This window comes from Hyperoodon ampullatus (genome assembly GCF_949752795.1).
Source record: "Hyperoodon ampullatus genome assembly, chromosome: 18".
In the NCBI taxonomy this organism is placed as follows: Eukaryota; Metazoa; Chordata; class Mammalia; order Artiodactyla; family Ziphiidae; genus Hyperoodon; species Hyperoodon ampullatus.
In genome coordinates, this window is record NC_136931.1 from 47,589,020 (window position 1) to 47,616,878 (window position 27,859).

The 27,859-nt window shown below is 37.3% G+C and overlaps 1 long non-coding RNA gene across 1 annotated transcript; it reads right to left on the reverse strand.

Moving 5' to 3' along the window:
- Positions 1 to 27,805, reverse strand: LOC307065997. Its single transcript, XR_013811359.1, has 3 exons — positions 27,676 to 27,805; positions 27,320 to 27,406; positions 1 to 289 (listed from the first exon to the last, which is right to left on the reverse strand). It is a non-coding gene; the product is annotated as an uncharacterized lncRNA (long non-coding RNA).
- Positions 27,806 to 27,859: the final 54 nt, after the last annotated feature.

The window sequence follows — 27,859 nt, forward strand, 5'->3', positions numbered from 1 at the left end:
CTTAAACTCAGTTAAATGCCACAACATTACTGTGTATCTTTTATTAGCCATTTTGGAGGAATGACCATGACTTAAATACATGAGTCTTAGTCATTTCTAGTATGAAGTTCCACAACCCCCTTTTTAAAAAGGATATTATAGGGCTTCCCTGGTGGCGCAGTGGTTGAGAGTCCACCTGCCGATGCAGGGGACACGGGTTCGTGTCCCGGTCCGGGAGGATCCCACATGCCGCGGAGCGGCTAGGGCCGTGAGCCATGGCCGCTGAGACTGCGCGTCTGGAGCCTGTGCTCTGCAACGGGAGAGGCCACAGCAGTGAGAGGCCCGCGTACCACGAAAAAAAAAAAATTTAGCCATAAGGCATTTTCCTGAACTACTTTTTTCTCAATCTCACATGCTTCACTTAGCTCTTAACTCTGCTCCTGTGTTTTTGCAGCTTTGGAGTCAACACAGTAAGTAAAGCCTGACGCTAAGACAAAACCAAGAGGATACCTTAATGTGTCTGTTGACCATGGCTTGGGATACCCCTCACCCCCGTCCAGCTTGGCTGGTAGTGTTGACCCATAGAGGGGAGTTGAATCTGAAAATTAGAATCGTCATTTTAGTATGTCAGGAGGCAGATGACCTGAACTTCCTAAGTACATCTGTCTTACTCCATCCTAATAGATACAAGTGACCAGATTATTGGAAACCTGAATCATTGTTACTCAAGATTTATAAGATAAATTGTGGTTACTCCCACATTGCCCACGTTGCCAGGATACATATTAATAGCTACCTTATACCCAAACCATGTGAGGGACCATAAAACCTTTATCCTTGCCCCAAGCCCAACAAAATCTCAAGTATCCTAATTTTCAGTGATAACCTTTCATCTACTGTTTCAGGTATTCCTTAGTTATATCTGTTATTTAAGCAATACTATCTCTGCTTTCCTTGCTTACATACTGTATATGTATTTCACGTTTAAGGTGTTCTGTGTTTAAAATACTATGAGCCAACACAAGTTATTTTATGAAAAACCTGACTTTGTAATTTTACTATTTACCACTGGTGCATAATAAACACCATTTTGTCATACAAGGCAGTAATAACAACATAACCTGGCATTTATTTAGCTCTATTTTTTTTTCCCGGTGTCTTCATCTAAATTTTTAAACTTCAGTGTACATTAGAATCACCTAGAGGGTTTATTGCTGGGTCCCATTTCCAGAGTTCCTGATTTAGTAAATCTGGCATGATGGGGGCTGAGAATTTGAATTTCTAACAGGTTCCCAGGTGCTGCTGTGCCAGGGGCCACACTTTGAGAACTGATGATCTTCACAGCAGCTACACTGGGTAGTAGAGTATTATTTCTCCATTTTATATCTAGAAAAAATGAGAGGTAAGTGACAAGCTTAGTGTTTTATATCTAGTGGTGAGCTAAGACTATAAAGCAAGTTACGGCTTTTTGTGACAACTTTAGTGTAATAGATGGGAGAGATGGCGCTTGCAAACTTTGGCGAATAATTTGCCTACTACCTGTTGCATGCCATTTAATAGATACATAATGAATATCAAAACAACATGCTGCCCTCTTAAGATCTTACTAGTGCTCTTGTGTGTGCTGGGGAGGCAGGGGAAGTGTTGTACGATGTGGCTGAAGATACAGCCATGTAGCATATAGTGTAAGGGTCATAGGCCATTGCGTCAAAGACTTGATTTATTAAGCGCCATGAGAATCTGCCAAAGGAGACTTGAGTGTGGCAGTATGACTGACATTTTGACAAGATCATTTGATGTTTTGTGAAGAGTGGGTTGAAATGGGAGCAAGAGTAGAGAGGCAGAGTGGCCATTTTAGAGGCTGAGTAATCGATCACTGAAGCAAGGTAATAGAGGTTAGGATAGAGATGTTGCATTGGAGATGGATGGAAATGGAGAGTTGTGAGATTTACTTGGAGGCGATCTGACAGGACTTATGAGGTACATGATAACAGGAAGACATCAAGTACAATGCCAACTTTTAACTTCTACAGATAGCTGATTAAGATATTAGGGGCCATGGAGAAGCAGTTTGGGAGGAAATAGAATCAAGAATTGGTTTGAGAGGGACTTCACTGGCGGTCCAGTGGTTAAGACTTCCAATGCATCCGGGAAGCTAAGATCCCACATGATTCGCGGCCAAAAAACCAAACAAAACAGAACCAATATTGTAACAAAAATTCAATAAATACTTTAAAAATGGTCCACATCAAAAAAAAAAAATCCAAAAAAAGTTTCCTTTAAGAAAAAAACGAATTGGTTTGAGGTGTGTTTGTTAGATTTGAAAAGCTTGTTTGACACTAAGTGGGAATCAGAGAATTTGGAATCATAAGCCTTCAGATAGTATTAAAGACAGGTGATAGGATAAGATTCCTGAGGTAAAGTACAGTCTTTAGAGGAAATAAGAAGGCCTAGGTTTGAGCCTTGGTACTCTCCAATGTTTAGAAGTCACGCAGAGGAAAGAAAAGCAGCTGACCTCCTATGCTAATGAGGCAGGAGCCTATTTAGAGTATGGTGTCTTAGTAGCCAAGGAAACTAAGTATATGAAGATAGAAATGGTCATTCTGTTGATTTTACTACAAAATTAAATGATGAGCCAGTGTCCTTTAAATTTGGCAGTATGTAGGCCACTGTAAACCTGTTCAAAAGCCTTTTTGGTGGACTGCGGGGGTCATAAACCACATTGGTTTAGCATAGGGTAAATTGATAAGAACTTGGCTCTGCTATCAGGTTTGAAAACTGTTCCTGCCACTATGTCTAAGGCTTTCTGCAAGTTTTGTAACATTTGTGCCTCAGTTGCCTTATCTCCGGTACATTATCTTCTCATAGAGCTATAAGGATTAAGAAATAATTAACATTTTAAAAAAATCTTAGAACAGTTAAGTGCTCGATAAATGTTTATCATTCTTAGAGTTAAAGGGTGAACGTAAAGATAGGAAGAGTGGCAGCACAAGTAGACTACCCTTTAAGTGTTTCACTAGAAGCCCAGAGGCAAGTTAGTTTGAGGCAGATGTGAGATAAAGGAAGGGAGTTTTGGTTCTTTGGTTTTGGTTTGTTATTAAAGCTGGGTAGAGTATATTTGTAAACTGTAAGGTAACTTCAGGACAAAAGTATTTGGGAGGCCGGGAGAAGATGAGCTGTTGCAGAGATAACCCAGTTAGTGGTTGATAGGAACTGGGTTACTTTCTCTGAACAGGAGGGAAGAGAATATAAGTGTCAGTGCAAGCAGATCTGAGAATTTGGTGGAGGGCAGAATAAAAGGAAGTTTCTGTTTGGTTAATTGTATTTTCTCAGTGAAATATCAGATGCAATTGGTTAGAATGAAAGCGGAGGAAGGAATGTGCAAGGTTTGAGGAGATAAAGGAGGTCTCTCATACTGAAGTGTTGAAGCATGCTCATAGGTCCCCAATAAAATATATCTTAATTAAGTCTCGAATTTTTCAGTAAAATTCCTTTTTCCTCAACAGTCACCCCTCATTTCAGACATTCCTAAGATGTGTCCAATTTGAACTGCGTGCCCTGGGGCAGGGAAGGGGGTATTGTGGAGTTGACCCAGAACATACTAATGATGGCTTTTCTCTAATGATTTTTCTACCCTAAGATGAATATCAGACTTGAGAGACATTTATTCACATATCCTGCCACATGAAATTTTGACAGTGTTATTGAATGAAAGTTCTATATAATGAGATTGTCATCCTACAGAACTGAGAATGCAGATGGTTAGAGGAGTGAACTTTAGGGCACGTCTGCATTAGCTGTGTTAATTAGCATATGCAGCCAGGGAATTCCTAGCAATGCTACTTCAGGAATCTTGTAGAAAATACGTTGATATGTAAAACAGGAGAAAATACCGGAGACCAGACTAAAATATACCAAGGGTTGAATATTTATACAAAAGGATGTTTAATATAAATGTTTTTATTAAGGAATAGTGACTATAAAACCATGATAATGTCTGTTTTGTGGCGTTAACAAAAAAACTAAAGTTTTGAGACGCAAACTTTTGTGAATGAGTTACTGGGTTAAAGCATTGTAAGATCCTTTTATTTCAGGAAGATGGCAGATGTACTGATTTAAGTGTACATGCTGAAATAACCAGGGTAGCCACTAAGAAAGGGAGGGAGGGGTGGCAGGGAGAGAAAACTTCTAAAGTAGAAGAAAATAATGGAGTGGGAAAAAAACCAACCCAAAGAAAGGCAGGAAAATGAGGAGGAAACAACAAAAATGGGAGATAAGTAGAAACCACATAATGAATAGTAGAAATAAATCTAAGTACATCATTAATCAAGTAAATGTAAATAGGCTCAACTTTTCAGTTAAAAGTAAAGATCATGAAATAGGATTCTTTTTTAAAAGCAGCTATAAGCCATTTTACCAAGGGTATCTCTAAAAAGATAAGGACAGAAAGGTGAAAAATACAGGAAAAGATATGCCAGGCAAATGGTATCTAAGAGAAAGCTGTTGTATTTAAATAACAGACAAAGTAGTCTTTAAGGAAAACATTACTAGAGATAAAGTCACTAGAGAACAGTAAACATTTCAATTCACTAAGGAAGATATAACTCTAATCATGTAGGTGCTAAATAATATAGCCTGAGAATATTAATAAAACAAAAGAACTACAGAGAGAAATTGACAAATTAACCAGGTATTTTAAAACTATCAGGAGCAAAGCCAACTCAAGAGAAACTCATGATCATTTCCATCATTTTTTAATCCCTTATTATTGAATGCCTAAAGTGATGGGAGATGGAGTTCTTTGAAAGAGATGGGAGCTGGCCCAAATTGTATCATGGCCTAGACCTGGCTTTTCCTACTCAGGGCACTATTTCCTCACCCATCAATTATATATAACCATTCACGCCTGGCCTTCTCAGAGGGCTATGTGTAAGTTGCACATTTTATTACCCTCAGGTCACTTTCTCCACTGCCCTAGTGTTTTTACAGTGCAATAGAAATACATAATTTCCTACAGTGTGATAGGGAAGCCAACAAAACAAGATGTAAAATAAGTAACTATTTCTATACATTTCTACACAAATATACTTTCTGTACACGTTCAGAATAAAATATGAAGAAGGATGGTTAGCAAATGTTAGAGTGGTAATTCTGAATAGCTGGGATTATGGATGATTTTGAGTTTTTTCCTTTTCTTTATTTTTTCTATCTTTTAAAAAATGTGTCTATTTTTTCTATCTTTTATTGTGTAGTAAAAGTGAATAACAAAAGTCCATTTATGGCATTCCTTGTAGAATTCTTGTTTGGCCAATTTGGAGTCCTACTGGAATAAGTTTGGTAGTATTTAAGCTTTCAAATCTGATTGCGTAAATGAAAGTGACATATACTTTCCCTTTTTAAACTTAAGTTTATAATGCACATGATATGTGTTCTTTCATTACTATTCTCTACCATTGTGAAAGTATATGACAGAAGAGGCGGACAAGCCAATTGGGTAAGTTTTCCATGCAGATAATGATAATGGAACTAGAGAGAGAGAAAATTCAAAAACTGCTGTTGAAGTTTTCAGTCACTGAGGAATGTTTGTTTCTTAGGGCTGCCATAGCAAAGTACCACAAAACTTAAAACAAGCCACCAGATATTTTGATAAGCCACCAGTCTGTGGTATTTTGTTCTTCTCTCACAGTTATGGAGGCTAGAAGTCCAAAACCCACAGGTGTGATCAGGGCCATGCTCCCTCTGAAGGTTCTAGGGAAGAATCCTTCGTTGCCTCTTACAACTTTTGTAGCCCCAGGCATTCCTTGGCTTGTAGTTGCATCACTCCAGTCCCTTCACATGATCCTATTCCCCTTGTCTCCTCTGTATGTCCAAAACTTCTCTTTATGACAAGTTATTGGACTTAGGGCCCACCTTAATCCAGTGTGATCTCAGCTTGATTACATCTGCAAAGACCCTGTTTCCGAATAAAGTCACATTCATAGGTATTGGGGTTAGGACTTAAACATATCTTTTTGGAAGGCATAATATAACCCACAACCTGGAAATCAGTAAACCTAGTTGAAACAGCAGTTTCTGTGAAAATAAGCATAGATACATAAGTCCTTAAAACTACCAGCATGAGTTAGAGCAAGTCTAGCAGAAATGCAACAGTTTATTAAAAAAAAAAGCTTAGATCCATAAGTTTTTCTCAAAACTATATTCCCAGAATGAGTTTTGAACAGGTTACAGTACTTTGAAGTATAGGAAGTGATATAAGCATATGACATAGCTCTCGCTGAAGGACTTTTATATGAGAATGAGGGATACAAATGTGTAGGCAATAAAAAATAACACCCACCCTTTTTCTGGCATCCGTGGGATGTGAAGCATGGGAAATGAGCAACATCAACTCTAGAGGCCTAAAGAGGAAGAGAAACCCTTAGAAAAAGTATGGCTAAATTAAGGCAGAAAATGGGGGTAAAACCTTTACTGTTGAGGTTTAGCACATTTGCAGTGTTTGTGATACAGCTGGCATTTCCAAGGGCAAAATGAAATGTAGGCACAGACAGTGTTAGAGCGGAAGTGCGGGTTAGTATGGTTGACTGTAAAGGTTGTGCTGACAGGACCGAAAAGTGGGGCTTAAGAGGCCTCACAGTTCTGTTTGGCTTTCTGGTGTAAGGACTCTGGACCATTGCAGACAGTCATCCATCCTTTTCATATGTAACCAGAACCAATTTTTATTCTTCCTAACTTCATTTAGTGGAAACAGTGAAATGATTGCCTGGGTTGCTGAGTTAATTGGGAGATTCCAGTCTGATACATAATCCAGGAAGGAAATTGCCAGAGAAGCAAATTATTTGAGATGATAGAGCTATGCAGAATGTGGTCTTTGGGTAAACGTGCAATCTCTGTTTATCTCCCAGAGAAATCTGAAAGACAACTTTATCTCACTGCCATATGAAGAATGTCTATCATTCTTCAGTTCTTGAAAAGAAAACTGAACTCCTTACCACATTATTCAAGGTTTTTCATATTTTATTTATTTTCTACTTTTCTAATTTAATCTGTCACTAATTTAGAGCATGTACTTTATATGTCAACTAAGCATAGATTGCTTAATGGTCCCAGAACTTGCTTTGCTCTTTTCCACATTAGCAATATCTCTTGTGCCTTTTCCTCTGTTTGGAATGTCCATCCATTATAATTGTCAATTACCAGCTATCAAAATATATTCATCAAAGGCAGAGATCAGTTGTCACTCTTCCACTGAGCCTTTCCTATTCTTCTCTGCCTTTTCCCTCTCAGGAATCATAGGTTTTTGTATAATAACTACCAGTCATTGAGTCTTTTATAATGTGTCAATATTCACATCAAGTTTATGAAGTGTAGTCACTTATTTCCATTTTACACACAAGGAAATAGAATTTACATAGCTAGTAGTTAACCATTTTCATTTTTTTTTACAGATGAGGAAATAGAATTTTACATAGTTAGGAATTAACCTTTAGTTCTCAAACCATTATTGTAATAGAGCATCTTTAGAGATAAATTGGGAAGCTAAAGGCTATTTATTCCAATCCCTTTACAAGTGAACAGAGGCCAATAAAATGAAGCAATTGGACTCAGCAACTATAATTAGCAGGATGGATATGGCAGAGTACCAAATCAGTCAACCTTAACAGCCTGATAAGGACTGAGAAAAATGACACAGATTATGAAAGGAAAAACATAAAAATACATCCAGAATATGCTCTACATGTATAATAGACATTTAAAAGAGCCAGAAAAGAACAGTATATTGGGCTTCCCTGGTGGCACAGTGGTTAGGAATCCGCCTGCCAATGCAGGGGACACAGGTTCAATCCCTGGTCTGAGAAGATCCCGCATGCTGTGGAGCGACTAAGCCCGTGCACCACAACACCTGAGCCTGTGCTCTAGAGCCCGCGAGCCACAACTCCTGAAGCCTGTGCACCCTAGAGCCCGCACGTCACAACTACTGAACCCGTGCCCCGCAACTACTGAAGCCCGCGCCCTCTAGGGCCCATGTGCCGCAACTACTGAGCCTGTGTGATACAACTACTGAAGCCCGTTTGCCTAGAGCCTGTGCTCTGCAACAAGAGAAACCACTGCAGTGAGAAGCCCATGCACTGCAATGAAGAGTAGCCCCTGCTCGCCACAACTAGAGAAAGCCCAGGTGCAGCAACGGAGACCCAATGTAGCCAAAAAAAAAAAAAAGAGAAAGAGATAAAGGGGAGATACATTTTCATGTTATGGGGTATCAGGTTACCTTACTGGTTAGTACGGTGGATGTGGGTGCTTCCCTTTCCTTCTAGGGCATTACCAGCAACTGGCCTATGAATCATGTCCAAGTTCCTGCACCTATTGCTTTCTTCTGAAGGCAAACAGTTGTAATCATGTAGACATGCTGTGCAGGTTCAATCTATTTGCTGCTTTTGGCTTAGTACCCTTCCCCCATCAAATAAACACCAGTTGTTGATTATTCTATTCTGTTGATTATTCTATTCTACTTCTTATTCTGACAAATGTTGAGCTTGGAACACCATTGGTGAGTCACTCTCACCTTTTGTAGCAGTGCTGTTTTGTGTTTTGGCTTGTGGTTTTCTTAGGGAATAACTTTTTTGTTTGTTTGTTTATGTGTGTATGTAAAATAGTTTCAGTTTACCATATATGTAAAAATCTCTTTGTCCTACTGAATTGAAGTTCACTTTAATATACACTACACTTTGTAAAATATCTGCAGTGCTTCTGAACTTTCTATTCTGTTCCATTCATATTGCCTGTATAATTATTCACCAGTACTATAATGTTTTCATTATTCAGTCTTTTCTTTTCTTTTTTTTTTTTTTTGGCGGTACGCGTACCTCTCACTGCTGTGGCCTCCCCTGCTGTGGAGCACAGGCTCCGGATGCGCAGGCCCAGCAGCCATGGCCCACAGGCCCAACCGCTCCACGGCATGCGGGATCCTCCCAGACCGGGGCACGAACCCGTGTCCCCTGCATCGGCAGGCGGACTCTCAACCACTGCGTCACCAGGGAAGCCCCATTATTCAGTCTCTAACATAACACAAACAACGTCTGGTATGATTATTCTTCCACTGTTGCTTTTTTTCAAACATTTTCATGTTATTCTTCCTTATTTTTCCAAATGAACTTTATTTTTTATTTTATTTTATTTTTGGCTGCATTGGGTCTTCGTCGCTGTGCACAGGCTTTCTCTAGTTGTGGTGAGTGGGGGCTACTCTTCATTGTGGTGCACGGGCTTCTCATTGTGGTGGCTTCAATTGTTGCGGAGCATGGGCTCTAGGCACGTGGGCTTCAGTAATTGCAGTACATGGGCTCAGTAGTTGTGGCACGTGGGCCCTAGAGGGCGTGGGCTTCAGTAGTTGCAGTGCGTGGGCTCTAGGGTACACGGGTTTCAGTAGTTGTGGCATGTGGGCTCAGTAGTTGTGGCTCATGGGCTCTGAGCGCAGGCTCAGTAGTTGTAGCACATGGGCTTAGTTGCTCTGTGGCATGTGGGATCTTCCCAGACCAGGGCTCGAACCCGTGTCCTCTGCATTGGCAGGTGGATTCTTAACCACTGCACCACCAGGGAAGTCCCTCCATATGAACTTTAAATTAAAAAAATATATGGAATGCTTCACGAATTTGTGTGTCATCCTTGTGCAGGGCCCATGCTAATCTTCTCTGTATCATTCCAATTTTAGTATATGTGCTGCCGAAGCGAGGACTGAACTTTAAATTTAACATGTCTAGTTCTTGAGAGAAAAAACATGCTGGCTTTTTTATGGGGGATCACATGAAGTTTGTACTGAATTAAGAGAATTATCGATGTCTTTTTATGCTGTTGAGTGTTCTCATCCAAGAATAGGATATATTTCCCAATGTTAAAATGCATTTGTCATTTAGGAGTGTTTACTGTGTCCTTCATAAATTTTGCTAATTTCACCTTAAGTTTTTTGCTTTAAAAATAGATTCCCTAATTCCAATCTGAAACTATTATTTTTATATATGAAGACTAGTAATTTCAGTATATTAATTTTATATCCCACTACCAAACTGAATTCTCTGGTTGTTTGTGGCAGAGTTTTACTTGATTTTCTTGAGTTTCCCAGAGATACAATCATATCTGTACATTGTTAGTTTTTTACCCCCTTTTCCCAAATTTTACATATCTAATTTCCTTCTGTGTCAGTGAATAGTAGGGTTGATGGTGAGTACCTTTGTTTTTTTCTGAATTTAGCAGGAATGCCTCCAGTGTTTCACCCTTAAGTCCCTGGCTTTTAAGCTGCAATATATCTATATATCAATTCCTAATTTACGGAACTTTAAAAAACAAGATTGGGTTTTGAATTTATCACATGCTTTTTGAGCTTCTAAGGAGAGAATTATGTGAATTTCCCCATTAGATCTAATATTACAACCAGTCATATTAACAGATTATCTAGTATTGACCATCCCTTCATTTCAAATAAATCCAATTGGACACACTAATGTTCCCAAAATGTCCATGTCCCAATCCCCAGAACCTGTGAATATGTTAAGTTACATGGCAAAAGAGACTCTGCAGGTATGACTAAATTAAGGACCCTGAGATGGGGAAATTATCCTAGGTTATTACCCTGGTGGGCCCAGTGTAGTCAAAGGGTTCCTATAAGAGAAAGAGGGACGCAGGAGAGTCATAGAAGGAGATTTGAAGATGCTATGCTCTGGCTTTGAAGACATAGGAAGGGGCCATGAGCCAGGAAATGAAGGCAGGCACTAAAAGCTAGAAAAGGCAAGGAAATAGATTCTTCCCTACAGCTTCCAGAAGGAAGACAGCCTTGTCAACACTTCGATTTTAGCACAGTATCCAATTTTGGATATACCTACTATATTACCTATTATAATACCTGAATAATCATTGAGATACTTTGCTGGGAAGTATGCTACTGGTTAGCCTTGACGATGAAGGAATAGATTGGAGGACCTGACAGAAAGCTTCAATGAACGAGAGATTAATAATCACCTTTGGATAGATGTGTAATACTAAAAATGAATCTTAAGTTAAACATCCTATTGCCTTATTAAAATGGGGGACAAAGAAGAGTAGCCACTGGGGGAATGGTCGACTGTGGCGAGATACCTGTATATTTAAGGGTAAAGATGATAGAAGAATGCAGTCACCTTTTCTGTTTGTGCATTTAACTGAGCTTGTTTGGATCAAATTCATTTCCACCCATCAGAAAGGAAAGTGATGAAGGAAAACATATATTTGATCACTGTAGGAAAAGTGTGAGACAAGTATATGGAAGATGTGAGAGATTATAGGCAATGAGTCATATACAGTAACTACTGTGTAATTATGGTAAAGTGTATTTTGATAGGCATCAAAATATCTTTCCCAGTGGCTTATCTTTCTATTATTTACCTTTATTCTTATTTTTCTTTCTTAAATTCAGTGGTTCTGTTATTCTAAAATTAATTATTTAAAAACTACTGTATCCTAGCTCTTGTTTCTTAATAGTAAATAAAGTAGAATTAGATCTACCCATCATGAGTTTTAGGGCTATAGAAATACCTGGAAATAAATTAAGAAATGAGAAATTAAAGAATATGTAATTGAAAACAGTGAAAGTAGATCAAAACACAAGATATTAGAATAGAGAATAATGAACATGGAATTTGGTAGGTTCTGATCATACAGCCTCTCTGAAGAAATGACTTTTAATCTGGGGCCTGAAGAATGAGGAGCCAGGCCTATAAAAAGCTGTGTCAGGGGAATTCATGGGGATGAAACAACATAATGTGAAGTTCCAAAAGATGGGAAATAATGTGTCAGATTTAGTGCCTTCAAGGAATTTTTAAGGTAGGTTAAAAGGGCAGTGGTTGAGATGAGTTCTTATAAGAAGGGCCTTGTTATCCACCTTTAACTGGTCATATGATGTTCTAAGTGCAGTGAGAAACCACTGGAAAAATATCTGTAAGTAGAGAATGTCAAGGAGTTCCCTGGTGGCCTAGTGGTTAGGATTCTGGGCCTTCACTGCCGTGGCCTGTGTTCAATCCCTGGTCAGGGGAACTGAAATCCCATAAGTCACACAGCGTGGCCAAGAAAACCAAAACAAACAAAAAACAGAGAATGTCAAACATTGATCTGCCTCTGATACATCTGATGGAGTGGTTAAAAGTATAGATGCCTAAGACCTACCCTTATAGATTCCGATTCACTTGGTCTGGGTTGGTCTCTGAAATTAATACTTGCAACAGGCTCCTGAGGTGATTCTAATTGAACACTTACATTTTAGAATCAATGATTTAATCTATTTTCATTGTTACAGAGCTCACAACTTATGCTTTCATTATTCTCTAAACTCTCTTTGCCTTCTTCAAACTGCATAATAACTTTATTGAAATTCATTGCTAATGTATTTTCAGTTTATCACTTATCTCTGCTGTCCCCCTGCACCCCCCTCCTGTACCCCAGTACAGGAAAACAACATTTGTTAGTTTTCTTGCTTTATTTTTCCACGTTTGGGGACCAGGTATGATACAAAGACTTTATCTCCAGAAGAAAACATTTTTGAAATAAATTTATCTAAATGTAAGATAAAGAAGTGAAATGCTTGACCTTGAGGGTTCCATTATCCAAAATAGCTGGCAGAACAAAGTCAAGATTAAGAAACAAGAACCTCAAAAAGAATATTTTAGCCAAATGAAAATCATCTATGAAAATATATCTATTCACAGAAAAGATACATCTCTTACCCTACATCACAGAATTCCTAGTAAACATTTATGAATGTAAAGAATGTGGGAAGACCTTTAATTATGGCTCAGATCTAATCAAACATGAGAGAATTCATACTGCTGAGAAGCCTTATGCATGTAAGGGATGTGCGAAGGTCTTTAGAATTCGTGAACAACCAACCTGACGTTTGAAAATTCATAATGGAGTGAAACCCTGTAAAGGTCTCGTATGGGAAGGCTTTTAGTTTTTTGGCAGAGACCTTGGAGTACACCAAAATATTCACTCAGGGGAGAAACCCTATGAATGTAAGGAATGTGGGAAGGCATTTAGAATATGTCAACTCTAAAAATTCATAGTGGCATGAAACCCTATACATGTAAAGAATGTGGGAAAGCTTTTGTTTTGGCAAAAACCTTAAAGTACACCAGAATATCCATTCTGGGGAGAAACTCTATGACTGTCAGGCCTGTGGGAAGACTTTCAGTTCTTCCAGATACTTTAGAGTACACCAGAAAATTCATACTGATGAAAAACCCTATGAATGTAAGGAATGTGAAAAATCCTTTAGACTTCATTCACACCTTACAGGTCATCAGAGTATTCATACTAATGAGAAAACTATGACTGTCAAGAATGTAGGAAGGCCTTTAGGCAGAGGACACATCTTATTCAACGTTAGAGAATCCATATTGGTGAGAAACCCTATGAATGCAGGGAATGTGGGAAGGCCTATAGATGGAGTTCAACGCTTAGTCAACATCAAAAAATGCACACTAAGGAGAAACTGTGTGAATTTAAGATTTATGGAAGGGCCTTTGAACTTCATTTAATCCTTATAGATCGTTAGATCATAATGGTGAGAAACCAAACTATGAATGTGCACGATGATGTAGGAAGGCCTTTAGATAGAATGAACATCAGTGAATGTACATTAAGTAGAAACCCTGAATGTGAGGAATGTGGGAATGCTTTTAGATTTCGTTCATGCTTTACTGAACACCAGAGAATTAATAATGGTAAAAGACTCTAAAAACGTAAGAAATGTATGAAGGCCCAATATTCATGTCTCTATGAACACCTGAGAATTCATAACCTTATAGTGTTAATTCAAAGGTACTTTTTTTTTGACTCAACTCTTTATAGAATATTAACACTAGGAGAAACGTTTAAGAAACTTTTTTTTGGGGGGGGGGTCATTCTTACAACTTATTTAGCATAAAAGATTTCTTGCCAGGTATCTTCATCTAATGAATATATAAAATACTTCCAAACCTGAGGCAGGAGATAGATGGGCCCCAGGCTGAGCAGCTTGAGTCTGTCCCATGTGGAGTAGATACTCCAAGATAGAGATAATGGCAGAAGTGAAGAGGAGCTGAGTCCTGCCCAAATAAAAGATAAAGAGACCACATATTTCCATTATTTCCATTCTGAGGTCAAGAAGAACTTCCTGACTATATGTGCACATTTGGCATCTGTGGAGGCCAAAAAGGGGGGGGCGCCACCCCATAGTAGGTGATGTCAACCTATCCATAGACCTCTGGGCTGGAATCCATCTTGGCTAAGAGTTGCACGTGCATCTCAGGGGAGGACCCTGAATTATACCAAATACGAACTCAGAACCTGGCAAAGCAAGATGATTGGCCAGAGGAAACCCAAAAGAGATGCCCCACCTAAGTGATTTGAACTACCATGAAGGTGCAGCTCTCTTTCTGAGGCCTCCTGTGTGTCTATTCACACGTACTTTTTTCCCCCCTGAATAAATACTTTACTTGTTTCACTACTTCCCGTCTCTTTGTTGAAATTCATTTCTACAAAGCAGACAAGCCAGGGCCTTGTCACTGGCCACTGGTCCTCATGGTCTAGTGGCTAGGATTCAGCGCTCTCACTGCCACGGCCTGACTTCAATCTCTGGCTGGGGAACTGAGATCCTGCTTCAAGCTGCTGCAGGCTGAGGCCACCTGAGATCAAAACCACTCAATTCCTGTTGTATACCAGCAAATTTATACTAGAGGAGAATCTCTTATTAATCTATCAGTTGTGGAACTGAAAGAAAGCCTTTGGTCACATCACATACCTAGCCTATCATCATCTTCAAGATATTCAGCAATATACCAATATATTAGTTCTGTGCCTCAGTTGTAAAATGGTGAAGACAATACCTATCTGTGTTTTTGTGAGGATTAATACCTGTAAACCCTTATAAGACTATTTGACAAATAAATATTAGCTACTGTTGTTCTGATGATAACTAATAGATTATCATTAGTGAATTCTTAGAGAAAGACACTATGTTGGTAATGAACTTAGAAGAGCTTCCAATCACCCCCATTCTCCTATTCAACTTCAGATGACTGATTTTGAATAAAGTCCAGTAAAATACAGAGAACATGTGAGACAATTTCATTCCTGATGAGCTGCATCAGGAAACTAATGCTGGAATAAATACTCTCGAACTAGTGGCTGTAAATATATATTGAGAATATAGCTCGTTGCTTAAGTAGAAAAGGGTATGAAGCAGTTTTCTGTTAATAAATTCCTAATAACAGATATCCCATAATCTACACTCTCCTCTCACAATTCAAAGTTTATTAGAAATTATCAAAAGGATAACAAAGAGAAAACCGTCCATTAGTAAACCTTCCAAGTTGCCATTACGAAAACTTTCAAACAGGAAAGTTAGAAAAGTACAATGGACATGTATTTACCACCCTGCCCCCCACCACCTAGTTTAATAGCTAAAAGTTTGTCATATTTGTTTTATCTTCCTATAATTTTCAACATAACCATACTATAACCACATCTTCTAAAATATATCATGTGACACATGTTCAGGTTTTCCCAGCTGTCCCAAGATTGACTTTACAGTTGTTTGCTTTTTTTTTTTTGCGTTATGCGGGCCTCTCACTGTTGTGGCCTCTCCCGTTGCGGAGCACAGGCTCCAGACGCGCAGGCTCAGCGGCCATGGCTCACGGGCCCAGCCGCTCCACGGCATGTGGGATCTTCCCGGACTGGGGCACGAACCCGTGTCCCCTGCATTGGCAGGCGAACTCTCAACCACTGCGCCACCAGGGAAGCCCTGCTTTCTTTTTTTTATCTAGAGTCAACTCTAGGTTCAGAAATTGCATTTAGTTGATATGTCTCTTTTAGGCTACTTTAGTTCTTCACTTTTTTTTTTTTCCATGACTTTTTCTTCTTAGTCCATGCAATTGTCTTGTAGGATGTTCCATACTTTCGATTGTTGTTCTCATTTCCTAATGTTGTCATTTAATTAATTCTGCCATTTACATTGGAAATTAAGTGTAGAGAGATTAAGTTTGGATCAAACAATTTTGCAAGAATATTTCATAAATAATGTAAAGTATTTTGTATTGTATATCAAGGTACATACTGATAACATGAGGCTAAATTTGATCATATGGTTAAGGTGGTGACTTGTCAACTCTCTCCATTTTAAAGGTCCTTTTTTATTCTTACAATTAGAAAGTGATCTGTGGAGTGATTCTAACCTCCTCTTGGAAATTTATATTTTATTTGTTTGATTCAAAGAGAAAACCAGTATTAAAACAGGATACCACTCAGATATGAGTGATAATGAGTTGCTACATAACAAAACCTGTATGAGGTGACCAAAGTCATCTTAGAAGAACACTAATACCCTTTAATGAATGCGGGTAATCAAGACATAGGGCCAGAACTTTTTTTGCATCATCATTCAACAATTAACATCATTGCCCCACGTGACTACACTATTATAACCCTAGTTCTGAAACAGTGTCTGTCACATAGTGGACACTTGATAAAACTGATGATGTAATCAAACCTAAGAAACCAGAAAAAGAACAAATTAACCTAACTACAGAAGAAGAAAACAGTTTGTACAGTTAAAATTGGAAGTCAATGGAAGAAGCAATAAAGTCTCCCTAATTTATTTTTGTGGAAAAAACACTGATCTAAACTAGACTTATAAATTTGATCAATGTAAAGGTGAGAAATATGAGAGCATTAATAAGGTAGCACACATATTTATGGAGAGTTTAAAAATATCAGTAATATTATATACAGAAAGTATTTTCTTTAAAATTGACTCAAGATGAGGTAGAAATCTGTGTAGTCCAATACACATAGCAGGAAAATGAAAATTTGGTCCAAAACCTCTCTTAAAAACAATACTTAGGGCTTCCCTGGTGGCACAGTGGTTGAGAGTCCACCTGCCGACGCAGGGGACACGGGTTTGTGCCCCAGTCTGGGAAGATCCCACATGCCGCGGAGCGGCTGGGCCCGTGAGCCATGGCCGCTGAGCCTGCACGTCTGGAGCCTGTGCTCCGCAATGGGAGAGGCCACAACAGTGAGAGGCCCGTGTACCACACATACACACACACACACAAAACAATACTTAAATATCAGGTAAAAACTAAGGACAATCTCTAAAAGAATTTTACAAGCTCATCCTAGAAGTCTAAACACTGGATCAAGATAGTTTCTAAAAGATCTAGATGAGCTTATGAATATTAATGCAAATATTCTAAGGAAAATATTAACAAAATGAAACCAAACATGGAGGAAATCATGACTTGAGAGGCAGAACTTTGTTTTGCCTATCAGTCACCATTCAGAAATTGACATAATCGTACCACATGAGTGCACTCTATTTCCAGCTCTTTAAGCAAGATGCATCCAAACTCAAGAATTTAAAAGGAAAAAAAAAAAAAAAAACCAGTACCAGTTAAGATAGAGTTAGCATATTCCACCCTGCCTCTCCCACTGAATACAACTAAAATCATAGACAGAATGGATGAAGCAGCTGAGAAAACTGAAAAGTAAACGTTAGCAGACAGACTGGGAAGGAAACAGAAGTTGGAAGTTTGACTGATCTGGTGGCGTGCTGGTCTGGACTGAAACAACCTGAATCCCAAAACTGTGAGCCAAACTTGGATGGAAAGAGCTCCATAAGAAACTCTCTATAGTTGGAAGAGTGGGAGAAGGGGTTTTTGTGGAGCAGAGAAGGTGGAAGAAATCCATGTTGTTTTTCTTTTCTTTCTGGTCTCACTGCAGGCAAACACTACTCCTGAAAGCTGCAGTCCTGGATTGGGTAGGTGGTGGTAGCAGCAGCTGCCAGCAAATACTTAAACCCTGAGGCAAGGGAATCCTATCTTACTAGTGAAAGTCTGTTCTGAAGAAGGTGGAGGAAATCCCATTGCTTTTTTCCTCTTTATTCTCTCACTCATTGGCACTGGGAGATGACCTAGCTGTGGGAAGGCCACAGCAGAATGGGAAGGCTAAATAAAGCCCTGTTGCTCTAACTAGATCCAGGAAGGGGACCTCTGGGAACTAAAGAGTTCTAGTGAGATAGAGGAGAGGAGCAACTCAAGTTAGGGATCCCTTAAAGTATTATATGAACTTGAGGGTGCACATGTGTAGATCTGACACCAGGCAGCATACTAAAGGCCTTGAGAACTGAACCAGGTGGACCATCAACCAGGTCTCAGAGTGGGTACTGGGTGAAGCACATACAAGATAAAGCACACAGAATTCCTATTTTCAAATGCTTTGAAAACTGAATTGACATTGGAACCCCAGGGCACAGAAAGTAGTTTGGAACTTGCATATTGAATCTAAATAAACTGCCTGCTAAGACAAACAAACCTAAATTATGTTCCCCATAGGATTTAAACTAGACTCAGAGAATCCAATTATTCAAAATGTCTAGGAAACAATAAAAATGTACTCCACATACAAAGAAACAGGACAATTTTAAAACTCACAATGGAAAAGAAAAAGACACCAATACTGACATGATCCACATTAGAATTAGAACCATGTTCCAAGAAGTAAAGGTGAACTCTTGAGTGAATATCTAAGCAGAGAGACAGAAGCTATAAAAAAAGAACCAAAACAAAATTAAACATTTTAATTTAAAATTTTTATTATATAATTTTCAGATGTATAAAAGGAAATTTTAGAACTGAAAAATAGTGAAAATTAGAACTTACTTGATGGGCTCAGCAACAAAATGGAGTGCCATGAAGAAAAAAATATTTAAAGAATCAATGGTTGAAAACCTACTGAGTTTGGCAAAAGACCTTAAAATTACAGATTCAAGAAATATAGCATACCACAAAAAGGATAAACTAGAAGAAACCTTTGCTGAGACACATCATAACCAAACTGCTGAAAATCAAAGAAAAAAAATCTCAAAAGCTTCCAGAGAATATTGATGCATTATATATAGGAGAACAATTCCTTAATTCTCATTAGGAAGTATGAAAGCCAAAGGGTAGTGGGACAACATTTTTAAAGTGCTTTAAGGAAAGACATGTCAATCCCAAACTTTATCCAGTGAAAATTATCAGGAATGAAGGGTAAATAAAAGATATTCTTAGGTAAAGGAAAACAAAGAGGATCTGTTACCAGAAGTCTTGCTCTAAAAGAAATGCTACATGAAGCTCTTTAGATGGAAGGGAAATGATATCAAAGGAAAACCTGAAACTTCAGAAATAAGTAAAGAGCAACAGAAATGGCAAATTGCTGAGTAAATAATAAAATTGGGGTTTTAAAAATAATTTAAATATTTACTGTGATAAAAAGCAAGCAGTATAACACTTTCTGATGAGGTTTGTGATGGATGTAGATATAGTAAATATGATAATCATAAAGAGGGGAGGCTAAAAGGGACAAATATGGTGGTAAGGTTTCCATATTCAACATGCAGTGCTAAAATGTTAACTCAAAGTATATTGTGAATTATATATATGTTATGTGTATTATAATCCTCAGAAGAACTAAAGAAAATAAATAGTAAAAAGCTAAATAGATAAATTAAAATGGAATAATAATATATATTCAAATGAAAAAGCAAGAAAGGGAAACAGGAATTAAAAATAGAGGAGAGACACAGGAAAAAATGTTAGAGCTAAAGCCCAACAATATCAGTATATATACATTAAATGTAAATGGTTTAAAACCAGTATTAAGACATTGTCCAACTGGAATTTTTAAAAAACCCCAACTATATGTTGTCCATCATAACGTGGCCTTAATATACATATATAATACACATATACATTGTGGGTTTGGTTCCAGACCACCACAGTAAAGCAAATATCACAATAAAGTGAGTCACATGCATTTTGTGGTTTCCCAGTATGTCATGTTTATACTATAAAAGTTATGTTTATACTATACTGTAGGCTATAGTAAGTGTGCAATAGCATTATGTCTAAAAAAGCAATGTACATACCTTAATTTTAAAATACTTTATTGCTAAAAAATGCTAACCATCATCTGAGCCTTCAGTGAGTCAAAAATCTTTTCGCTGGTGGAGGGTTTTGCTTCCAACTAACTACATACTCAGGAAAAAGAGGTAGGCTTGCATCCTTGGTTGTGAGTGCAGTTCTTTTGGTAGTCGTCATCGTTAGCATATATTTCTACTCATCGACAAACACAGATTTATTCAAATGAGATAATTTCTAGTTCTCATAATTCTGAATATAGATCCTGTAATCTTACTTGTTGTAGCTATTTTATTCTAATATGTTCATCCTGCCTACACGCTAAGAAAAAAATCTCTAAATAATAACTATTAGTTAAGGCTACATTTCACAAAGTTCTGTCCAGTCAGACAAGGCATTTTATCTTTTATCTTATGTCCCTTTCAAGTCTAAATTTTTATCATGTCTGATTTGCTTCATCACCCACTGTTCTTTTTCTGCTCTGAAATCATCTGCAAGACCAGGAACGACAAGCATGTTTCCATTTACAATCCACTGGCAGTTGGTGCCCCTTTCTATAGGCCAGACGGCCTGTTGTACATTTTTAATGTCAGATACTTGAACTATCAATTATTTTCCTTACTTAGATACAGTTTACAGTTCTACTGAATTGGGGGAAAAAACAGCTTATTTAAATTTCTGCTGAATTTTATTACACACAATAACTTCATGTATGTAATAAATATTGGTTAAGAATAATCCCCCTCAAGAAGAGCCTTTAGTAACACTGTTCAAATTGCTGTTGAGCTTACTACTTTCACAGAAAATATGCTATAGATGGTATTATCTTAGATTTCCAATTCTCACACATCAAAATCTCCAGTGATTTTTCATTTGGGATTTTCGAAACCCACATTTCCTGTGAGATAAATCAAGGTATAAAAGGCTTACTTTATATAGGCTTATTATATTATACATAGGCTTACTTATATATATTTTTCATAATTCTATTAGTGAATAGATTCCTATACTCCCAAATTTTATTCATCTATGTTCCTTCTTAACCTTTCTCTAGTATAAATTCTTTGATGGTGAATAAGACATAAGCTATTGCTAAAAGTACCCCTATAATCACGACAACTGTAGGATGCCCTCCAATATGAATTCTCTGATTTTGTGTAAGGTTTAAGCCACAGCTAAGGTCTTTCTACATTTATTACATTCATATATTCATGACTAACAGCCTTCTCACAATTATAACATTATAAGAATTTCTTTTTAGTAGGAATTCTTCAGTTGAATGACCTTTCTCCACTTGAATTACAGAGCTGTTACTCTCCAAATTGAACCATCTCACATTGAGAAAGGTCTGAGAGATGTTTGGCAGTATCTAACATAACTGAAAATACTTTACATATACCCTGGGATTGAGTAATCCCAGTCTTCATATAAAATCAACAGAAATACACACACACATATACAAGAATATTTATAGTAGTATTTTTATTACAACACAAGATTATAAAAAATACAAATATCCATCAAGAGGATAAATAGCAGTATATTCTTAAAATGGAAGAGTATACAGAATGAAAATGAATACACTACTGCCACATGCAATAATGTATGAATCTTTAAAATGCTGAGTGAAACAAGACATAAAAGAATTTGTAATGTATAATAAAACGTAAAGTTTAAAGACATGCAAAAACTATTTCATGTTAAAAGCCAGGGAAGTGCTAATCTTTGGGGAAGTAACAACTAACTTTTATTCCACAGAGTGCAATGAGAAATATACTTCATAATTTCTTCCTCTTATGGAGACTGATACCTAAAACCACCTTGTATCTTGCTTCTGCATGTATTATATAAGAATTAAAAAAAATAAACTGAGTCAGCAGGAGAACTTGAAAACGTAAAAAATTAGCTTCATTGCTGATAAGAGTTCAATATCAGTGATCATATCCATTTCATATGCTAGTAAACAGTAGATAAATAGTTATGTGGTATAGTACATTAAGTTAATAATTATTATTACATTTGTGATTAAAATTACCTTATTCACGTTAAGCATGCTTTTTAAAAAAACTAAAGTTTTACAATAACTTAGAAAGGCTTCACAAAGAAATCACATCATTTATTACTGCATTACCATGTTTTCTCCCTTGTGAGTTCTTTGATGGACAATAAGGTTTCTCTTATAACTGAAGGACTTACCACACTCATTACAAATATAAGGCTTCTCCCCTGTATGAGTTCTCTGATGTACAATGAGATTTGTCTTCTGGCGGAAGCACTTCCCACATTCATTACACTTGTATGGTTTCTCTCCTGTATGAGTTCTTTGATGATGAATGAGATATGATTTCCTGCTAAAGGCTTTCCCACACTGAGGGCATTCATAGGATTTCTGCCCTGTATGTATTTTCTGATGTACAGTGAGGGTTGCTTTCTGGCGAAAAGACTTCCCACACTCATTACAAATATAGGGTTTCTCTCCTGTATGAATTCTCTGATGTAGATTGAGATTTGTCTTCTGACTGAAGGATTTCCCACATTCATTACATTCATATGGTTTCTCTCCTGTGTGAGTTCTGTGATGATCAATGAGGTATGACTTCATTCTAAAAGCCTTCCCACAGTGAGGACATTCATAGGATTTTTCCCCTGTATGTGTTCTCTGATGTGCCACAAGGGTTGTCTTCTGGCGGAAGGATTTTCCACACTCATTACAAATATAAGGTTTCTCTTCATTATGAGTCTTCTCATGAAGAGCGAGGGTTGTCTTCTGAGAGAAGGATTTCCCACATTCATTACAAATATAGGGCTTTTCCCCTGTATGAGTTCTCTGATGTACAGTAAGATTTGCCTTCTGGTGAAAGGACTTCCCACATTCTTTACAAATATAGGGTTTCTCTCCTGTATGAATTCTCTGATGTAGGGAGAGTGTTGTCTTCTGGCGGAAAGACTTCCCACAGTCATTACACTCATATGGTTTCTCTCCTGTGTGAGTTCTCTGATGACGAATGAGGTGTGACTTCAATCTGAAGGCATTCCTACATTGTGGACATTCATAAGATTTCTCCCCTGTATGTGTTCTCTGATGATCAGTGAGGGCTGTCTTTAGGCGGAAGGACTTACCACATTCATTACAAACAAAGGGTTTCTCTCCAGTGTGAGTTCTCTGATGATCAATGAGATATGATTTCCTTCTAAATGAATTTCCACATTGATGACATTGGTAGGGTTTTTCCTCTGTGTGAATTCCCTGATGCAGAATCAATACTGATTTCCTGCAGAAGGATTTCCCACATTCAGTGCATATATGCTTTTTTTCAATATTGGTTGTTCTTCTCCTTTTATTATATTCAGATGGTTTTTCCCTTCTGTAAGCTCTATTATGTGTAATTAGGCCTCCTTTTTTAAGGAAGGATTTCTCACAGTCATTATATCCAAATGACTGTGCTGAAGTTTCTATCTCATGATATTGCATAATCATTTCATTATGACTGACAGTCCTACCACATTGATTATAGGATTTGATTCCAGAGTGAGCTGTCTCTGGCTTAGTATTGAGGAGTGATTTCCCATATCCATTATGCTCACTAAGTCTCTTTCTTGTAGGACTTAGATTACTGATGATTAATTCTGAAACATTTTTAAAAATCTTTCCATGAGTGTCATATTCAGGAGGTAGGTTTTTTGAATTAATAGGGTTTTTGCTTAAAGTAAATGTCTTTTCATATGCACTACTGTTCTCCTTAATCAGTTTTTTGTGGTTGATTAATACAACTGATCTAGAAAACTTATCTTGTTGTTCCTTGAATTTCACTAAAAAGTCTTCAGCTTTCCACTTTTCTTCTAGGAAAGAATATAATTAATAACAATTTGTGAATCTTCACATATTTGCTATGGAAAGGAATTGTAATAGGGTCTGGTACAAATGAGGCCAAAAAAGACCAAGGACAAATTATTCCTTGCCTGGGAAAAGACATGGAACCTAAATTAAAAACTCTGCCTCAGTGTGGAAAAAGATGAAAAATAAGTAATGAACGCTAGTAACATTTGCATTTTACACCAGAACTTCATACAGAAAGTGAAACAAACACACGAAGCAGTAAGGAGAAGAGACAAAAGAATAGTGGAAGAGGAATTCATGCTTGGATAGGTGGATTCAGAGGCAATGAAGTGAACCTTTCAAGAGCATTAAGATTTAAGTAGGATGAACAAGAAAAATTAGCAGAAAAGTTTGTTCAGGGAAAATTTTAGAGGAAGGCATTTGGAGGACACAGATCAGAGCCTATATTTTTATTTCTTTATGCTGCACCACGTGGCATGTGGGATCTTAGTTCCCTGACCAGGGACTGAACCTGTGCCCCCTGCAGCGGAAGTGTGGATTCCTAACCACTGGATCACCAGGGAATCCCCCTGAGCCTATACTTTTAAATATTCATCCCTAGACTGTGAGGTAAAATACTTGCAGTTGTTCCACTACCCTCTTTCCACACACCCACCAATAAATCTTTCTAAGCATCAACTATTTTCCTAGTGTTTATAATCCTCTGTATAGCTGGGGATCATTTTTTCTTGTGAGGGAAACACTACGAAAACACTCCCAACAGGAACTTTAAAACAGACTAGGGGTATGTTCACCAGTGTATTCAGGTTGCTGTTGTTATTATTTTCTTTCAGACTTGTTCAATAACAAAACTCTCATGACCATTAATTATAACTATTCTTCTTTTCAAGTGCTAACTTAGAGGCTTAAAGAAAGATTCAAGTCTTTCCCCAATACAGTAGCATTCTTAACTCCAGTTTTCCATATGGGGGACCAGAAAAATTGTTCACTCTGGTTCTAAATCACTCATTAATCTTAACCTTTATTTCTCTTATAAATTTAGAACTATATTTGACTCTTCTGCTTTGCAATCATCCACATCTAGTGAAACAATGTTAAATCTAGGTTCAAAAATCTACTTCTTCCTTGAGTCCATTACCCACAATACTAACATACAAGGAATTTCTCCTGTAAACAAAACTTTATATTACCTAGACTTACTTTTTATATTCAAACAAGTTTTCAGGGTTGTCCACATATCTGAAAAATTTCACCCGTAACAATCAAAACCTAATATTTACTGCCCTATAAATACCTCCCTTATCCCCAATCACATGCTTTTGCTCATGTTCTTTTAATCAGTTGACTTGCCTTCCAGTCTTATTTCTAATCATATTTAGATAATCTTCAAGAAAATGTTACTACTCCATGATATCAAAACCCTTCACATATATCCCACCACCACTTTATTATTTCTTTATAGCTTGAAAGTAATTATGGTCTAGAAAAAGAATTTTAACAAATCTTTTTACAAGCTTACGCTGTGTCATAAATATTTCATGCAAAATGCAGACTTTGACAGTAATCCTTTCTCATATAGGAATACTTTATTGGTTATTGCCTTTGTACTCTTCTGAGTTTACATTAACCCTGCATATCATAGATAGGTAGTGCTTGTTAGAATCCAACCATTTGAATCAGAAGGTACAGAGCCATGGCCTGAGCAAGTACTTCTGAAAGGACTTATCAGGACATACTTTATAAATGCAGGAAAAAGAGATCTCCCCTGTACAGCTCCATAAACAGAAAATGAAGCAACTACTGACTACTTAAAATGTTGTATACTATGGCAAAGAAGATACAGAGGACCTTATCTTTGAAAGAAAGAATCCTTAAGCATAAACAATGTACAATCAAGTATCAAATTATATAACATCCAAGAGCTGTGTGGGTTACAGTTAGTAAGCAGCATGGAAATTCAGGTAAAGGAAAGGTGGATATGTTGGGGAGTAGCCAAGGAATAGAAAGGAGAAGAAATCTCAAGACTTCAAAGATATACGCTACACGGAAGGGTGAACACAATGAAAAGTACAGACATCATGACAGACCCTATATGTATAGAGAACATTTAGGAGACTAGATGAAGTGGAAATTAGCAAGCATTTTCCACAAAAGAGAGAAAGTTGAAAAGACCAGATGAGGGCTTATTATAGTAGTCCTTGTATGAAGGAGAATTTCAATTTCCTATAATAATAAGTAGTGGGGAACAAGTGATGATATAGCTTGTCAGGAAAATAACAATATAAATTGAAAAAATTAGGACAAAAATTATAGCAAAAACAAATTGTAATTACCGTATGTAAGACGTGAAATAAGGTAGTCGTCATTTTGCATGATGTGAGTAAAAAATGAAAATATGGGAGGATGTAAATATATTTCACGGGCTGATAAACACAAATTGTGAAGAGATCCATAAGAGATTATGACAGAGACAATCAAGCTGTTATCATGGCAGGAATAAAATAATTTGGAAATAGTTAATGGGAAAGAATTTAAGAGCTAGGAAAGTTGGTGATTTTCATTTTCAACTTATTGTCACAAAACAGGTGAGGCATCATAGTGCAGAACTTGTGAAGGACTAGAGTGAAGGTGGGAGGACTGTGCTGAGTATGTTGGTATTAGAGGTTCTCCACATAAAACAAGGAGCTTAAGTTCTGAGAGTGGATGAGACTACTATAATTGAAAGGTAGATCTCTTGAGGACTAATTAGAGAAATAAGACTGAGAGTCCAGTGAAACAATATACATTAAAAAAAAAAAAGTTGTGTGACTATTATGTATGAGGCACTGTTCCAGGCAATATGGCCAGAGTGGTAAAAAAAACCAGACTAAGCTGGAAATAAATAATCACTTAGAGAATCAGGATGAGAATGATTCAGTGTTTTACCCAAACCAAGAGATGATTTCAGGAAAGATGATCAGCCATATAACAATGAACCATGAAAGTTTAATGGAAGAAAATGGTAACTATGGAATTATCAGTCTGGGCCAAGGTGAGTGAGCTTTACAATTAATAGCTAGACTCATGGTGAGAATGGGAACTTAGAGTTAGCATAGCAAACAAATCTGAAATACTATAAAAGAAAGGGAAAGAAAAAGCAACTAAGAAGAGAAATATTAGCCAAGAACTTTTTCTTTCTTAAAGATAGACTTTAAAATGACTAAAAGAAATCTATTCAATGGCTAAAAGGGACTGAGAGAGCTAAAAAAGGATACAAATCAAGAAAAAAGATCTATAAGAAGGAAAGAAAAAGATCTAAAAGAAGGAAGGCTTAATTTTGATTAAGAGTGGCAACTATCTTAGATAACACCAAGCAAACTAAGGAAGTCTGTTATATAGGGAGAGTGACATTTGAAAGTGATTTAAATTTTTTGCAGGCACAATAGTCATTTCAACAGTTAGGAACCTTTAAAAAGACACTACCAAAATATTTCAAAGGTGTCACCCACCATGTGACCACTTTAAATTTATTTTCCACTAGATTTCATCTGCCTGAGAGTCAGAAACTCACCTAAACAGGTATGACCTGTAAACGATGTCCATGGCTCTTCTCCTCGTTCCAACTTGAGGATCACGTCAGGCTTGGTCATGTGACACCCTGATTAAGGGAAGATTTGGATTAAGTTGCTTAGGCGTCAATACCTTTGAAAAATCAATAAGGTGAATTTTCAGTACTGCAAATTAAGATACTCCTTTGTGTAACAGTAAATTTAACACCTTGCACTATGCAAGTGAAGACACAATAATCCTTTCTGTCAACCAAAAAGAATGCATCACCTCTTATCCCTGAAATCAAGATCACACATATTTTAGGCATCTTGAAAGGAAATGCATGCTACTGAAAGTTTCAAAGAGAGTTTTCCTTACCCACAGAAACGAGGTGGCAATAGTTTTCCAACATCACATCCATGTATAGCATCTTCTGAGCAGGATCCAGGTGCTGCCACTCCTCCTGACTAAAGTCCACAGTCACATCTTTGAATGACACTGATCCCTGTAATGGTTTGGGACTGTGATCAGAACAAATTGACGAGAAATTGGGGACTAGTTT